General features: G+C 40.7%; 1 long non-coding RNA gene across 2 annotated transcripts in view; it reads right to left on the bottom strand.

Annotated features, from left to right (window-relative positions):
* LOC112545266 (uncharacterized) overlaps positions 1 to 18,594 on the bottom strand; it is a 73,928-nt gene that overhangs the window by 40,710 nt on the left and 14,624 nt on the right. The window contains exons 1-2 of one of the 2 annotated variants that reach the window (XR_003088732.2): positions 6,336 to 6,421; positions 1,650 to 1,712 (exon numbers count right to left, since the gene is read on the bottom strand). This is a non-coding gene — a long non-coding RNA (uncharacterized LOC112545266). Of the gene's footprint in view, positions 1 to 1,649; positions 1,713 to 6,335; positions 6,422 to 18,594 lie in introns of those variants that run through there. The other variant, XR_003088731.2, reaches the window with a different exon arrangement.

The raw sequence follows: 18,594 nt of genomic DNA, 5'->3' as shown, positions 1-18,594 counted from the left end.
CCTACTGTAAATAAGAATGAAGTTTGTAATATAATCTTCATTACAGCAAAAGTCAGGTCACTTATTTTGGAAGGTAGCTTGCATTAGAATGCAGGTTTGCTATCAGAGCTTCATGCTCTCCTTGCAGACAGGAGTGAGGGAAACCTTTGTTCTGTTTGAAAGGTATGGTGCTCTTTGGGCCAAAACATGACACATTAATACATGCAGAAAGCTTCCATTAATCACAAAATAGAACCATCTTTTTAGGTGACTCAGTAGATCCTCTGAGACTGAGGTTTAAGTAGACTAGTTCCAAAGAATGATAAAAGAGAGAGACAAGATCTTTGCGGTGGTCTCAACTTTTTCACAGTATTCCTATCTTTAAATCCTATTAATCTGGTAATAGTTGGAGTCAATTCTAGGAGACTTGTATAAATTATTCATATATTCAGAATGCTACAGAAACCTATGTAAACTGTGTAACAGCTTATTCTGTTCATTGCAGAGATGATGCAAAAATGCACAGTGAAACAGTATGGATAGTCGTAACTTAAATAAGCACATATTTACCTCCTTCTTCATGCATCACATTTTTTATTATTTAACACCAGCCTCATCCTGCTGTTTTATTGCCCAGTTGGATAGGATGACATATGACCATAAGTATAGACAGAGACTTACATTTGCGTTTGTTTTCACATTATGGAGCTGAGAGGCAAATGGTAATCAGAAACATATTATCTAGAATTACGAGGGACACACTGCTACCATGATGATTTTTTTAAAATTAAGCATTCTCAGTAGGTGTTTACTGCCTCCATATTTCAGTTAATGTAAACTAATGCTTAGCACATGCATACAATTCATAAAAATGTGCTGAGGTATATCATTAGGATGCACTTTATGCATATCAATATCTAGCTTATATATTCTAACAAACAACTTTATGTAGAATTTTACAAGTATGTTACAAAGGAAGAGAGTAAGACCCATATCCTGGAGTCCAAATAAACTATATTTAGCACATCTCAGAGTGGAAGGCAAAAAATGCACAAAGTACGCTTCTGCACTCCCTTGACTATGAGGCGGCTGTGTGCAGTGCTCCGCAAGTCAGTCAGAAGTAGCTCAAGTCAGTTTCTCCAACATATGTTGCCTGCCAACTGCCCCAAATGTTAAACCCAGAGCCAGGAATCTCTCGCACATAACATCAGTCTAGCCATGTCCCTACTCTGCCACAAGGAGTCAGGTAACGAAGGAGCCTCTAAAGTATTGGCGGGATAAGCTTTACTTTGGACTCATCTTCCCAGTTTCAGACAGTGCCAGCTCCATAGCCAGATTCCACCAGCAATGCCATGCAAAGCAACTGTCACAGCAGACAATCTGGCCAAAAATTTAGCATTTATTAGTGGAATATAAAGTCTGGTAATACCTGCAGTAATGAATGAGAGTGTAGGACTAAACTGCCTCAGTCCAGCACTTTACCAGTCATAGGTATGCTTATTTGTTTCCAGCATCTGTTCTCTGTGGCTTTGTACAGTAAACAGCTTTAATCATTATCTTAGATTAAGATGGTGACTGCCATCCCATAATCTTTATCGCCATAAAAACAATCCTAAAGTTTGTTGCTGATGTGCAGATGATATGGCTCCTCCCCCAACCTTTGAACTTACCAAATTGTTGTTAGTTGCAAAAGTTGGTGCCAGGATGAAGTATCCAGTTTTCCAAGGTGCAGCCTGCAATTACAGACAGGGTGGTTTAGACTGGTGCTCCACTGATTTACTCTTTGATTCACTGGCTCTACTCAGAGGCTTTCAAAACGGTTAGATTACTGAATGATTGGCCCATCTGTGCTACTTGCTGCCTCTTAAAATGAAACATCGCCAGTTTTCACTTTAGACATGCTTTTCATATGAAATGTAAAGAAAATGGGCATCTAATAGGGCATCCTGAATGCTATTGAATGTCTTGCACTTTGGGGAGGAGATCAATTTGCACTGAAAAGGCTTTTTTGTATGAAGAAAAGTCAGATTTGAATTTGATTGAATGTTTTTACCCAAACAACATTTTATCATATTACCAGAGGTTATAAGTTAACCTTTTATTGTTCAGTGCTTTGTCTTTTAAACATTCAGTCTTGATTGCGGACTGCTTCGTGCAGTCACTCCAAGACAAACACTTTGAGCTTGTTTATTCCTATTGATGAGCTTTAAACAGGCTGACATAGCGATAGTGTGATCAAAGAAGTAATCAGTTGTGGAATGACAATGCCCAGAGTATTCACATAATGTGCTGTGCTTTTATGGGTGTTGCACATTAGAGTATCACATTTGGAAGAAATCATTCATAACCACAAACCAAGAAGCATAATTCAATTTGCACCATTTGTCTGGTTATCAGGAAATTATACAAATGATAGTAAAAACTGGTATTCTCACTCTGATGTATGCCTTATGCATGACACCTTTTCACCACGTCATTCTAATTCTGTATTGAAGACTAAATAACAGTGAACCTTATGAAACAAACACTTTGCAAAAGGCACACTGCTATAATCAGACTGTTCAAGTGCAGGGATGTCTAATAGTTTATTTTCATCTATTGTTCATGTGCCTTTTATCATTTATTAAGATGGAACAAAATTAGACCATCTGAACATGAATTAAAAAGAGTGTAAATTAACATTTCAATTTAAAAAGGACCGGGGAGAAACATTCGTAATAAAAGAAACACGTGATGGAAAAGTGTTCCTTAAAACAGAATAAGATATTAATACTAATTTCCGGTATCAGTTAGAGCTGTGCAAAAAGCTAGCTGTTGTGCCTCACAGGAGGTAGGCAGTCTTTTGTTCTGTTTCAGCTCACATCAGGTTTCATTCCCTGAGCTTAGGTTTTGAAACTCAGAATGAGGGTTCCCAGGCTAACCCTAGGAGTCATTTCAGATTGTTCCAACTGAGAGAGAACACTCTCCCATGCCAACAGCAATGATCCCCTTCCTGTTGTTGCTGAAATGGGGTTCGGACATGAGCGTGTCCCCTCTGAAGATCCTTGAAGCAGCTGAGGGTGAGTACATGCTAGGGCCAGCATGTCAGTAATACCAGAAGGGAGATGCAGGTTATGCAATCACTTTTTCCATCATAGGCATGGGAACTAGTGGTGCAGAAGATGCTGCAGCAGTCCCCGCACTTCCAGCCTAGTGCCTAGAGTCCAGGCTGCCTCTCCTTACTCCGGGATTTCTGTTGCTGGCTCAGCAACCATAGTCCCAGATGCTGCCCAGTGTGCCCAGGGCTCTGCTGCTAGGCTTGTGCACCAATGGTTCTGCTGCTGGCTCCGTGCCTTGGGTCCTGACTGATGGCCCCACATGCTGGGGGCTCCAGTGCCAGCCTCCTACCTCAGGTCCTAGCTGCTATCTCTGCATTAGGTTGCATTAAGAGGAGCGTTGCCAGAAGATCTAGAAAAGTAAATATCTGGAGTATTGTGTCCAGTTCTGAGCCTCTGCTCCAGAAAGGATATGGACTCATTGCAGAGGGTCTAGCAGAGGGAACCCAAAATGATTAAGGAACTGAAGCACATGACCTACGAGGAGAGGCGGGGGGTACGTCTACACTACAGCGCTAGTTCGAACTAACTTAGTTCGAATTAGTTAATTCGAACTAAGCTAGTTCGAACTAACGCATCTAGAACTAAAAACTAGTTCGAACTAGCGTTTTGCTAGTTCGAACTAGTAAGTCCACATTGAGTGGACTCTGAACAGGGCTTAAGGATGGCCGGAAGCAGTGCCGGCAGGGCATAAAAGGAGGACTTAGAGCATGGAGATGCTGTCTCAGGCTAGCCGAGGGCTGCGCTTAAAGGGTCCCGACCCCCACCCCGGACACACAGTTCTAAGGGGTGCCCCGCTTGCAAAGAAGTTCTGGCTTGGAGTGCCCTGAGTGCCCACACTGGGCACATCACACCACTCGGCCATCAGCCCGGCTGCACTTGCCGCAGGCTGCCATCTGCGGAGAGGGAGTAATTGGGGGGCTGCAGGAGAGCTTCCACCCCCAGAAGCCCGCAGAGCCAGCCCAGTCCTCCCCATCGGGGGCTCGTACCCCATTCCTCCCTCACCTCCTTCCACTTACCCTTCCCTAGCCCCCCTTCTTATTGATGTACAAAATAAAGATAACGTTTCTTCCAACATTGACTCTGTCTTTATTGAAAAAAACTCGGGGAGACTGGGAAAAGGAGGTGGGAGAGGGGAAGAGAAAGGCTGGGAGAGGGGAGGGCAACTAACATGATCAGGGGTTGGGAACAGGTCCCAGATGAAGAAAGGCTACAGAGACTGGGACTGTTCAGCTTAGAAAAGAGGAGACGGAGGGGGGACAGGATAGAGGTCTCTAAAAGCAGGGGTTGGGTGGAGAGGGTGCATTCAGAAAAGTTCTTCCTGAGTTCCCATAAAGAAGGACTAGAGGACACCAAAGGAAAGGAATGGGTAGCAGGCTTCAAAGTAGTAACAGAAAGTTGTTCTTGACAAAGCAAATAGTCAACCTGTGGAACTCCTTGCTGCAGGAGGCTGTGAAGGCTAGAACTAGAACAGAGTTTAAAGGGAAGTGAGATAAAGTGATGGAGTTTGGGTCCATGGAGTCCTATTAGCCAGAGGGTAGGAGTGGTGTCCCTGCCCAAAGTTTGTGGAAGGCTGAAGAGGGATGGCACGAGACAAATGGCTTGGTCATTGTCTTCGGTCCATCCCCTCCAGGGTCCCTAGGGTTGGCCACTGTTGGCAGACAGGCTACTGGGCTAGATGGACCTTTGGTCTGACCCAGTACGGCCATTGTAAGCTCAGGGCTCAGTGTCGGGGGTCTCAGTGGACCCCCTTGATTTTCATGCACACCTGCTCCTGGGTGGCCAGGCTGGCAGCTCTCCTGCCCTAGCCGGCCACTTTCCTGTGCCTAGTGTGGAGATCGTGGACGAGGTCCACGATGTCCGCACTAGCCCAGGAAGGTGCCCGCCTCTTGCGGTCCAGGGCAAGCTCCCGGGAGCCGCCAGCCTGGTCCCGGGAAGAGGGGGTGGGCTGGGGGGCATCGGGTGGGTGGCTCTGTGCCGTGCCAGGTGCAGGGTCTGCTAGCTGGGTGCTGGCAGGCTTGCACCTGGCACGGGCACCGTAGCCAGCCCGTGCCCCTTTAAGGGGTCCGGGGCCGGGAGGGGGGCAATAGAGTTTCCCTGGTGTTGGCCAGAGTGGCTACCAGGGAAACCTGGGGAGGGCTAGCCTCCCACTAGTTCGAACTAAAGGGCTACACAGCCCTTAGTTCGAACTAGCTAGTTCGAACTAGGCGTTAGTCCTCGTAAAATGAGGTTTACCTAGTTCGAACTAAGCGCTCCGCTAGTTCGATTCAAATTCGAACTAGCGGAGCGCTAGTGTAGCACCTATTAAAGTTAGTTCGAACTAACGTCCGTTAGTTCGAACTAACTTTGTAGTGTAGGCATACCCTGAGGGATTTGGACTTATTTACTCTTCAGAAAAAAAGAGTGAGGGGGGATTTGATAGCAGCCTTCAACTTCCTGAAGGCAGGTTCCAAAGAGGATGGAGAAAGGCTGTTCTCAGTAGGAACAGATGGCAGAACAAGGAGCAATGGTTTCAAGTTACAGTGGGAGAGGTCTAGGTTGGATATTAGGAAAAACTATTTCACTAGGAGGGTGGTGAAGCACTGGAATGGGTTACCAAGGGAGATGGTGGAATCTCCATCCCTAGAGGTTTTTAAGTCTTGGCTTGACAAAGCCCTGGCTGGTTTGATTTAGTTGGGATTTGTCCTGCTTTGGGCAGGGGGCTGGACTCGATGACCTTCTGACGTGTCTTCCAGACCTATGATTCTATGACAGGACTTTGCTCCTAGCCTCAGCTGGGAGTGGAGATAGAGGTAAGAAGGGTGTTAGCAGTCCCACCCTTAAAAATGTTCCTGTACCACTGCTTTCCATTCAGGAGAAAAAAGACCAGATATATCTCCTGAGTTTTAAGGCTGTGGGCTTCACACATAGATAACACCACAGAAATGGAAGGGAACAGGGGAAGAGCTGAAGCTGTTGGTTAGGAATCACTTCTTCCTCCCTTGAACCCAAAGATCCCCCAGGGCACGTGAAACTCATTCACTTCCAGGATTTGGGATTAATATGCCGTGAAATTCATCTACATTAAAAAAGTTGCACCTTTGAGTGTTCTTATGGTAACACTGGTAATGCCATATGGGAGTAGACCACTGGCCATTCCAGATTCTCCAGCAATGGCCAGTACCCAGTGTTTCAGAGGAAGGTGTAAAAGCTCGATTATGGACACTTGTGCCATAGCATCACCCAAGTTTCTTGAAATATGGTTTTGGTTTATACTAAGACCTTCAGTCAGGTGATTGTTGCCCTTGAGAGACATGCTACCAATGTTAGGACACTGCAGGTGGATTCAGTTAGTGCCTGTCTTTCAAACATAGCCATTAGAAACATCTGAACATTCCAGAACTTTGGGTTCAAGTCTTATGGGCTCTGGACTAGATCATGAGTTCTCAAACTTGAGACACTCCTCCCTCCCCCCACACACATCTGACAACAAAAATTACTCCAGGACCCCAGCAGGAGGGACCAAATCCTGAGCCCACTTGAGCTCCATTGCTCTAGGCAGGGAGCAAAAAGCCCAAGGGCCTGTAACCAGAGCCTCACCACCCAAGGCTGAAGCCACTTGGTGCTTGGGCTCTTGTTTTAATCCTAGGCCAAAGCAAGTCTAATACCATCCCTGGGAATACCATTAAAACAGGGTCACGAGCCGGAGTCTAAGGATGGCTGAGTAAGGGACAACATGCAGGCAGCCAACCCGTGATGACTACTGCAAGTCTGTATGGGAGGGGGCAAAGCTTTGGGCCAATTCCTTATTCTCCCTTTCCATGGCAACACATACACTCTGTGTAGCAGGGATGGAGGAGGAAAGGCTCCTTGCTTCTGTTCACTCCACTAGGCACCTGAAGAAACACCAGATAGAATCTGTCCGCCTTTGATTACTCCTTTTTCTATAAATATCTCAGATCTCATCAAAGGAGATGAGTAAGCAGCTTTTTCATGTCATGAAATCTCAAGTTGCAATTCTTCATGGTAATGAGAAATATAGCCAAATATTTTTACCATTATTTTCTGTTGCTTTAAATTGCCATTCCTCAGTGAAATTTCCATTACCATACATCACCTTACTGCAGTAACTAGAGATGAACCAAAGCTGTGAATTCAGCCAGTCTGGAACTCATCCAAAACATATGGATATTTAGAGGGCATTTTGCCTACCTGACAGTGAAGAAGAGGCAGAGGCTTTTTAAAAGGGTACTAATGTCCGTATGGTACAGTTTCCCCTAGAAAACTCACTTTAATCACATCTAAACATTTGCCTAGTTTATAGCCCTTGTTAACCTTCCACCTTGGTGATCAGTTAGGTTAATCTGCCACAGGCTTACCTTATGTCTGAACTTACTAGCAAAAATATAAATCACTGTACATTATTGATATCTGAATGTACTCCAAGATTATCAGGAAGAGTTACTTCAACAAGCAAAATAAAAGGCTTTTTTAAAAGGCACAGAGGAAAAAAATAGTCCAATGCTGTTTTTACAGTTTCACAGCTAAAGGATTCACTAACATAGTTGCTTTGCATGTGATTAACAATTTTAAAAGCTTATAGACAATCTTGACTGTAAGTCTCAGCATAGATGACCATCACATTTACACATACAGTAGATATTAAAATTAGTGAGTCTAAAGAAGGAATCAGCTCATGAAACAGAAGGTTCTTTACACTTTTCTACCATTTATGGGTATGAATTTTGTCTCAACTCACTTCCAGCTGATCAACTCCATAAGATGTTGCTTGGGAAAACCATACATGCTCCATTGCATGTTGAATTACATATTAACTCCAAGCAAACCACAATAAATTTCAGTAGGTTCTTTCAATTTTCATAGAATTCTAAGAGATCGTTTAAATTGCCGATACTGGGGAAATGTTTTAATTAAGCTAACAGTACAACATATAGATATTTAAAAAACAAAAATAACCTAAACAGTCTTTGTTTCACTCTGTCAATAGAGAAAACAGATCTAACATCAGTAAAGAAAACAGATGACATTTTGAACTGCACCCAATATAAGTGTGGTCAAGATGGACTTTGGGAACTCTATATCAGCCCGGGTGTACTTGATGCAACGAGAGGGTTGCTCTAAATAATATCAATTGCTTATTCTTCTTCCTTCAGGGCTATTGTTTCAGCCAACTATAGCTGATGTGCAGCAGCACTCTGACCATGCCCGCCTCTCCTGCTGACAATCCCTATAAACAGAGTTACCAAGAAGGGGAACATGATGCCCTGGCTAGTCCACACTGGTGGAACTTCTAGCTGGGTGGATCCTGTAGTTTTATAAGATCTAGGTACTATCACAGCCCCCCGTAGGGGCTCAATGGAAATAATAATCAACTCCACTGTGTGGTCAGGAGCTTCCTGTTTGTTGTGACTATCAGAATTTGTAAGACCGAGTGGTCCGGAGATTCTTCTATCAAAGTGTGTCTAAGTGACTATTGAGTGAAACAGACCTGGCTTGATACTTAACTAAGTTTGCAGGAAACAGAAGCCATCTTGTAAGCCTGGCCTACATTTTTTTTGTTCCTGGACGTGTGACCTTATATTTAGTCCTATTGAAATACACATTGTTTGCTTGCACCCAGTATCCAAAGTAATCCAGACTATTCTATTTGTAAGCATCTACACTGAACTGCTGATGTGGCATAGTTGCACTGCTCCAGCTGTAGCATTTTAAGAATAGAAATAACCTTAGGTAGATAGGATCCAGTGGACAAAAAGTAGAGGGAAAACTGCACTCTCTCAAAAATGCCATTACCCATTTCAAGTCACTGACAAACAAATGGTTTGAATGCTTATTGATCAGTGTTCTAACAAATATAGGGTGGGTACTAATTCATCTCTGTACAGGCCACCAAAGCACATGAGGCAACAAGATGACTGTCTCTTTAAGCATCTATCTATAATATGTATTATTATATTGGGTGACTTGAATTGAGCAACATATGCTGAGTCCTCGTGAATCTAGTACTAAAATGTCCTTGGAATTTTTAGAAATTCTAAATGAAAATTTCAAAAAGTGTCAAATCCAACATAGAATTCTTTATTATAACTGATCTTAACTGATCACAGAATTAAAATTTAATGGCTGCTAAGTTGTTTGCACTTACTTTGTTTCACAAAAAATCCCAGATTGTAACACTCATGCTTTAAAAAGACCAATTTCAAAAATTAAAAAACTAAAGTAAGCCAAATCTGCTGGAAGAGAGTACCTAAAACAGAAATATCTGAATGATAAATTTTCCTTTTTTTAAGGTGTCCCAAAAGCTGCAGGAAGGAAGGCTACTTTTGCTAAAAACGTATATAGGCTTACAGGGAAAGCCACTAAAAACTCACTAATAAATCAGAAGTGGAAAAGAGAAAGGTAATAACATAAGATAAATTAGAAGGAAAGAACTGTCAAAACCTGACGAGGAAAGCAAAAGGACACAAATATATATCTACAATCAGTAGAGTTAAGCACAATGAAAAATAATATACTGCAAACTAATAGAACCCTAACAGCAGTATTGTTCCATTACTAGATGGAAATTGTAGAATTGTCAATAATAAATGCAGAAGAAATCAATAAATATTGCAGTTCTATATTTGGAAAAAGAGAGGATATATTCATAAAATACAATTATAAAATATTTTCATTCCAACAGTAATTTAGGAGGACGTTAAACTGTCAAAACTAAAGCTAAACACTAAAATAAGCAGGTACAGCTAACTTGCATCAAGAGATTTTCAAAGAGATGTTGGAAGAGCTCACTAGTTGATTAACATTGATTTTAGTAATACCTGCAACACTGTGGAAGTTCCAAGGGACTAGAAGAAACATAATATTGTGCCAATATTTAAGAAGGGTAGAGATGACCATATGGATAATTATAAGACTTTCATCTTGACACCAATCTTGTGCAAAATAATGGAGCAGCTGATATGGGAACCAATTAATAAATAGTTAAAGGAAGGTCAATATTGGTGTATGGAGATAGATGCTGTCTAATGATGGAGGAGATTGTTAATTTGGTTGATAAAGGTGATAGCACAGATGTACGAAACTTAGATTTTTTGTGAGACATCTGACTTTGTATGGGACAATATTTTGAATGAGAAACTGGGGTGATACAAAAATTACATGGCACAAATTAAATACAGGGAATCCTTGAATTTAAAACACAGTTGGTTCCTTACAGTTGTAAGCTGGAAAGTTGTAACCACAATCTACTCCGTTGCAGGGCTGAGTACCGTAAATTCGAAACCTACAAGTTGAATCAGGTGTCAATCTAGAAGTATCATAAATGCTGTTCTAGGCCCTATGTTATTTAGCACTTATATAAATGACTTGGAAGACAGTACAAAATCATTGCTAAAAATTTTTGCAGATGACACACAGATGGGGGAAGTGGTAAATTATGAAGAGGACAGGTCAAACATAATGTTCCCTGTAATTTTTTTTTTCCACTCCTGGGCAGAATAGTACTCCTAAGAAAATTCAATGTGGAGGTGATGTGTGACAGGAAATAATGGTGTAAAAGGAGGACAAAGAAGGGGTGAATATCAATTATCCCCATTCCACACATGGGGTAATTGAAGGCCCGAGATGTTCGGCTTGTTTCTCTGTTGCCCTCCACTTCCTGTAAATCATTTAAAGCCATTCAAAGTGAGGATAAAATGCTACCTAACACTATGCAGAAAAGTTGGAGCCAAAGCAAAACCTTGCATCAAAGCATAATTTAAGGTTCGGTTCTAATCTGAATATGTGGCTTTGGTCCAGCTAAAAGGGGAATGTTTCCTTGGAAAAGCATCTGGAGATATTTCTTGGACTCCCTTCACTATAATACCCAGGAACCTCTTAATGTAGTTAGCCTGGCAACATGCCTCTGAGTTCAGGAAGTGTTATCTGTATCTTACAATCTGAAACAGAGAAGCTAAGTGACTGGTCTGGTCACACTGGAAGTCTGTGGCAGAGCTGGGGATTGTATCCAGGTCTTTGAGGCTAGTGTCCTATCTACTGGACAGGGTAAACAGTCAATACTTGGGGTCTTGCTTTCATGAGGATGAGCAATCAGTGATACAGAGCCAGGTACATGAAGTCCTGTTTTTCTGATACAAAGAGCGGGCAGATTTCCTGTTTGAAATTCTCCAATAGTGTTGTTCCAGTGAAGACTTACCTAAGAAGCTCCATCTTTCTTCTTCCCAAGGTCATGCTCATGCCTCCTTCCCTAGGCTTTCTTCTTCCAGCACACACAGGCAGCAGTTCAGTCTTCAGGCCCTGAAGAGAAATGCCCTGTTCTAGCTGGGTTAGCTTTGCTCATGTATGGCAATATGGCTCCAGGAGTAGTCTCTATCGTCTGCAACTGTTCCACTACATAAAGAGTTTCATTGCTCCTACCACTGAGCCTGACAGAGGCTATGTCTACACTACAGTTTTTCAGAAAAACATCAGTTTTTCTGAAAAAACTTCACTTACGTCCACACTGCAATCGCGTTCTTTCAAAACAGAGGAGTTTTCCTAACATTGGTAAAACTCTTTCTACAAGGGAGTTTTCCAAAAGAGCTCTTTCAGAAAAAGGAGAGTGGATGGGGAAGAGGGAGTTTTTTCAAAAGAAGAGGAAAAAGGAAAAAGCACAGGTGCCCTGGTGGCCACTCCGTCCATAGTAATCACAGCTTAAATGCGAGATAGCGTCCATTCAGTGTGAATGCTATCTTTCAAAAAAGCAGATCACTTTTTCAATGCCCTTTGGCAGTGTGGATGCTCTCTTCTGGAAGAAGCTTTTTCAGAAGATCTCTTCCAGAAAAGCTTCTTCCAAAAGAAGCCTGCAGTCTAGACGAAGCCGTGACTAGAGAATGCCCATTGGCATTAATGAAATCTGTGATTGCCTTTGGATCAAAGCTCTCCCCCCACAATCCTAACACCTTTGACAGTATAAAAAGGATGTTGCAATGGACTGCATATTACATAAGTACAAAATAAGCAAACAGATCATTGTTAAATGAAGACGCTAGCACAAAAACCCTGCAGGACTGAAACATTTTCCATGGTACTGTGTGTTTACATCACTTTCAAGCATGTTGAAATCTGAGAGAGCTTCTGGTCCTATCAACCTGTGATTTTTCTGGTAGCTGAACTATATCCAAGCACTTGACCTCTGTAAAAACAAGAGGAGAAAATACTATAGCAACAAATAATCTGCTCCCCAACAACTGGGAGAGCTGGAACTGAAGAGAGTTGTTTGCTTCTTACCTGCCAAGATGCAATTCCTAATTGCACTTTTCTGTGTGACGAAAGGCCACTTAAAAAGGAGAACTGCACTTTAATTCTTCCATGAAAATAGATTTTATAGTGGTGCCCTATAATTAAGGTGTTCTCACTGTTTCCATTATACACCCATTTGAGCAGGGAGTGGGGGTTATATCTCAGCTATTACAAATCGCACTGGGCTAGTCAAGAAGTGATTTTAAATTTTTGAAAAAATTAAACTTTTGTCATCATTGTCATTCAGGGAGGTTATGTTCCTATGCCCTCAGTAAAACTCCTTCTGCCACGGTTTGTTGCATCTACACTAGGGCCTCTACTGGGCTAGGCTTTGTAGTTTAGATATAACTTCACTCCTCTAGATCACAGTCTGCCTCTAAATGAGGAGAAACGGAATGTTCTCAAAACATTTCTTTTCTTGTACAAGCCACAAATTATGACAATCTATCTATCTCTCAATTGAACATGAATTTACAATAAACTAGAGTGCAGAAAAGAATTAGGATTTCTGTGTTATACTCATTTATTCTTTAAGCTCTAATAAAGTTTAGAGTAGTGGGTCAATTGAAAGCTGGTCTCTATGGGCACTATAAAATAAATGCTTTCATTACACCATATAAGTCCTAGCAGACAGCAGGGAAATAAAGTGAATCTACTATGGATGTTAACATCAGTAGAACGTTATCCAAGGAAATTAGACACATAACTGAGGAAAAGCATGAGCCCAAGGAAGAAACTCAAAATTAACACTAAGCATTTTAGCCACTGTGACAATTTTTATTGCCTCTTAGTTCCTGAGTTCAAAAAATGTCAGCAGTCATAAATCAGATAGGAATTAGATTGCTATGTATTAATTGATATTTATGTACTTATGACAATGTGCTGTAAGAAGTCTCCTTCCAAAGATGTCCCAACCACTTACTATTGCATTTGAGTCATATTTTATATCCAAATCTGTGTGTACGGATAATGCACTTTTCAAAAAAGGGAACTTTCTATGAGTACAGTTTGAGGAGGCTGGCATGTAGAAATGTTTATTTGCCTACAACAGTTTATGAGCTTGTACCTTGCAAAGCTTTTTATGATATTTTTCCCCTATAAATGCTTTAAAGCTTTAGATCCCCTTTATATCCCAGATTAAAAGCCAGTTTCATATCATGTAATCATAATTAGCAGTCTCTATTATAATGTATTAAAATATAATGTGAGTCACTATACATCTGAAAGTACCTTTACATCAGAATCCTATTATATAATTTTAATGGACACATACCAAGAAATATAACATGTTGTTCAGAAAAGATTTGTGAACATTTTAAATAATGACTTTTGTTTTTCTCTTTGTTGAATTTTTGATATTGCTGATGTCCCTTCAAAAAAATTTCCTAAGCCTATAGTGCATAAAAACCTACATTTAAAAGGCTGCATGATGCAGCATTGTGTGAGTATTTGTCTTCAATATGCTATCAAAATGTCCCACTAAAATAAAGGCAGTGTATTTTTATTAACAGGATACACAGGTAGTGTAGTTTTCAAACTGAGTTTAGAAACATTTTTTTAAAACAATTTTTCTTTTCAATCACGGCACTGACATTATAACATCACTTTGATAACATTATAGTCAAGGTTGTGTCATCCTTTCCATAATAATCCCCTATTTTCAGGAGTTTATAATTCAGACTTTAAAATGAAACGTGGCACAAATGGCTCCAAAGTGATGTTTTTGCAAGTTTGGAACATACCCATTCAGCTTTTTTTCCACTGGGTCCAAAAGAAAATGGAAGATTTTCAAATAAAACGTTTAGGTTAATATTTTTTTAAAAGAATTGAGGCCAGATTCTCCATTCTGGTAAGTTAATTTTGTACTGCAAAACCCCATGAAAACCTGTGTCCTGTCCTCTGTATCAGGAATCTCAAATCAGAGTAAAGCTGACAAGCAGCTCTGTTGCTTCTTTCATTGATTCTGCCACCCACTGCTTGCTCTGCTGGAGTTGCCCAGCATGAGGCTTGGAGGAGGAGCAAGAGACAGGTCAATGACAGGAGGAAGCAGATGGGATGAGAATGAAGGGAGAAAAGAGTAAAATTCTGCTTTGATTCTCTGATAGTGCATGGTCTTCTCCAGGATCAAGACTTTAAGATGCTCCCGTCAGCCACAAGTTACACTAGGGCTATAGAGAGTAAAATTAGGGAGTCACAGTAGGATCATTTTCAGCCCCCACCCTTCAGCTGTACCCAAGCTGTGCTCAATACATAGTGAAGAATTGATCTCTTTTTCTAACTTGACTGAGAAGGGATCTGTGTTCTGCACAGAACTCTTACAAATCTCTCAATTCAGACTGAAATTCCTTAATGGGTGGAGGTCTTCTAACATACAGTTTAGCAAAATATAGTACCCTAGTCAGGATCAAGGGCCTCTTTGTCTCTCCTTACAATCACTGGTCTCACTCTGTCTTGTCTAGGACCTCTATTACAATTATTTCATTGTCACCATCCACTAACACATTTTCATACTGGTCTGTCATATAGAGGCCAAGATGAGAGCCCCCAGTAGTATAATTTGGAATTCAACCCCCATTTTAACTTCCCCCTTTAACAGAACACCCATTTTTACCATTATTTTAGACTTACTTCTAGAACACGAGCACAAAGTAATTCCAGAAAGATGGTCATGATCTTCCATGACACCCCCTCACTACTTCACAGGAACAAGCCTTAAAAATGAGGAGTGCTTCATGGAATTCAAGGGTCTGAAGTTGTTGTAACTGTCCTAAGAATCAAGCCTACCATATTCATTTCTTTGCTCAGCTTAATACAAAATTAGGAAGCAAAGCTGTTGATTTGTTTAAATAAATCTTAACAGTACTGTACAATACTCACATTTTAGGAATATTTGGGTTAATTAAGAAGTTCTACTCAAATTATTGCATGTTGTCATATGATAGGTATAGTCTGGTGTGTGAGCTACCTGGTTAATTGCTCCTGTTCTGAATTTGGGTCTGATGGTTCACATTTGAGTCTCTATAGCCTGATTTTATGTTGGAATAAACTAGATGTATTTTTAGTTGTTAAAAATGAGAGAATAAATGGTCCTTCATTCCTTTTACACCATGCAGTATCCCTTAATTATAGCAGTCACATAATGTTGCAAGTTTTCCTTAGCTTTTGGGGGAACATATGGCCTGTTTCTCACACTCTAGCATCTATAATATTCTTTTATCTTTGCTCACTGCCATATTACTGTTATTGTTTCAAGCTAAGCTTCTTGAGTATTCATTTGAAGCCACTGAGAATAATTATTAAAGATGTTAAAAACACATGGTTTCAGAAACTGTGATGAATATATTTTGTCCTTGGTTACACTTGTAACTAAACTATATTCAGATCTAGTTTAGCTTACCAGTTATGGATATACATTGTCAGCAGTAGGTTTTTTACCAGCATGGACACAAACTAAAGAGATTAAGCCTTTGACTCTCGAAATATAACAGTTTTATTAGGTTAGTATTGGATTGGATGCTACATGGGTAGGCAGACAGAGCTAATACTACATGAAACCTGTAAAGGTACTTTTGAATTATAAGGTATAAAATTGACACAATCAACTCAGGATTAAACAAAGACTGTGAATGGCTAGCTACCTACAAAAGCAGCTTTTCCTCTCTTGGTAGTCACACCTCCAGATCAGCTACTAGAAGTGGGCCTCATCCTCTCTGATTGGATCCACTTCGTCATCTCTAGCCTGATTCTGGCCTGCATATTTACACCTGCCTCTGGAAATTTCCACTACATGCATCTAATGAAGTGGGTCTTTGCCCACGAAAGCTTATGCTCCAACACTTCGGTTAGTCTATAAGGTGCCACAGGACTCTTCGCCGCTTTTGAAGATATAAAATTGTTTCTAGTATTCTTCCTGACTCATAAGTTTTCTGTTATTTGACCATTTTGGATTGTGTGTGTGTGGTAAAATGAAGTGTGCACACTCACATGCGCGTACAAACGCACACACATCACTTGGATAATAAAGAGAAATGCTTGCTTTTCAAGTTGGAGAGTACAAGTCAGTCCCATCCCTAATCCTCTGGCTACTTTTGTTTCTTGGAATATTTGCATGCCTCCCACTTATGTTTATCTTTCTTGTTTCTTCTTCCACCTCTTTCTTTGTTTCTTTGTTCATAGATCTGGAGAGGAGAGGCCAGATCCATCCTTAGCCATACGCAGAATATGTAGTTGCATAGGTCGCCCAAAAATTTGGCACTGGGTCTTAATGGCCACCCATCTATTCCTGTTCCTGTTCTGTGGCTCTGCTTCCTTCAGAAAGAATCTAGTTAACTTAAAAAGTGAAAAAGCCTGACAGACCTACTAACAGAACACTGAACCTGTGAAAGAGCCATTCAAGTGGTAATGAAGCCATTTAATCGGCATTTGCCAACCCCCACGTACATACTATCAGTTTCTGGCTTTAGTTTAAAATTTGTTTTCAAAATATGTCATTAGTGTGTTGCTGAAGATTATAAAATCAGATCTCTAAAAAATCGTCATCTTCCCCAGCTGCCATCAAACATAGGGGCACAAGTTTAATGGTATTGCATAGGGCCCATAAATCCTAAGAACAGCACTGGGGGAGGGGAGTATAAAGTAATGTATATAGACTTTCCTGTAATTGACTAATTAACATAAAATTTGATGAAACAAACTTTATCCAACATTTCCATATTTGTGGACTACAAAGGTTATTAATGCTGCTGCTTCATTTTCCTAATTAAGAAATTTGAAAATAAGGGCAACATTTCTCCTTACACATAATTACAACAGCATTTCACAGAATTGTTCCTGAATTTTCCCTCATCCACTACCAATTAAATTGGCCCAAAATGCTTTCCTGAAGTGTCCTGGCCAATTTAATTAGCCTAACTTCTCTCTCTAATTCCATATCTTAGTGTTTCAGAATCACAGTTTAGTGACCATAATGAATTAGGATGTATTTTGGGGAAAACTGCTTTAGTAATAACATGGAACAAAACAACAGACCGTATCATGCTGTCTGTTTTTAAGCAAAAATTCTTTTTTTGGCTTCAACAGCATGTTGTAGTCCACTATTTTGCTATGCTCCTTTCTCCTACTGGTCTCATGGCTAAATGCAAGGAGCTCTTTCACAGGGAAACAAAAGAAATGGGGCAGCTGTTTTAGTCATAAATCTGAATCAGTAATAAAAAATGATCTAGAAAACATCAATAAATATGCTCACAAGTTTGACTCGAAGAAAATTAGAGATCACTTTTTATGCTATAAATGAAGCTAAAAGGAAAATAGATGTAGGGAAGAGAAATAAAATTAAGGGAAGAAAAAAGGAAAATAAACCTGAAAGGAAAATTCCCTTGTAGATAACATGAAGAGAGTAAAATTAGAAGCCTACTTAACACTTATATAGTTCTTTCATCTTCAAAGTTCTTTACAAATATTGAATCCTCACAAAACCCTTGTGAGGTAAGTAAGGGTATTTTTTTTAATTCACTTTTTGCAGAAGTAGAAGTAAAGTTTAAGATCAAGATTATGGTACTTGTGCTGCATCCCTGCTTTGGGTACAACACATACCTCCTCCACCCTATAATAGACACCAGGGCTATATCTACACTGCAGGCTTCTTGCGCAAGAACAGCCGTTCTTACACAAAAACTTCCGGCGTGTCTACCCTGCATGTGCATTCTTGCGCAAGTAAATTTACATTTAAGCGTTGGAACAGATGGCTTCTTGCGCAAGAGTTATTCCTCTCCCCCTAAGCAATAAGCCCTCCTGCGCAAGAAGGCAGTGTGGATGGGCAACAGGGGTTTCTTGCTCAAGAAATACCTATGGCTAAAATGGCCATCAGAGCTTTCTTGCACAAGAGAGCATCCAAACTGCCATGGATGCTCTTGCGTAGAAGCACATGGCAGTGTGGACGCGCTTTTGCGCAAGAACTCTTACACAAAACAATTCTTGTGCAAGAAGCCTGCAGTGTAGACGTAGCCTGGGTGTAGACTCAGAGTGGCAGAAAGGCGCCTGGTTACATAGCCCACAAAGTGTTACGCTCAAGGGCATGAGGTCATAAGCAGAGGCCTATAATGTCTGTGCTTTAATTTGGCCTGCATGGACATGGTGTTTTTGATCATTCTGTTCCTTAATCTCCTTTCAATTTACACCAGCTTTTCATCAGTTACTTCTACAGGCTTCAGTGAAGGTATTCTGGGATTGTAAGAGTGAGAGA

This window comes from Pelodiscus sinensis, chromosome 2 (genome assembly GCF_049634645.1).
Source record: "Pelodiscus sinensis isolate JC-2024 chromosome 2, ASM4963464v1, whole genome shotgun sequence".
Taxonomy (NCBI): domain Eukaryota; kingdom Metazoa; phylum Chordata; order Testudines; family Trionychidae; genus Pelodiscus; species Pelodiscus sinensis.
The sequence above is the reverse complement of the archived record's forward strand: the minus strand, read 5'-3'. Positions and strand labels throughout refer to the sequence as shown.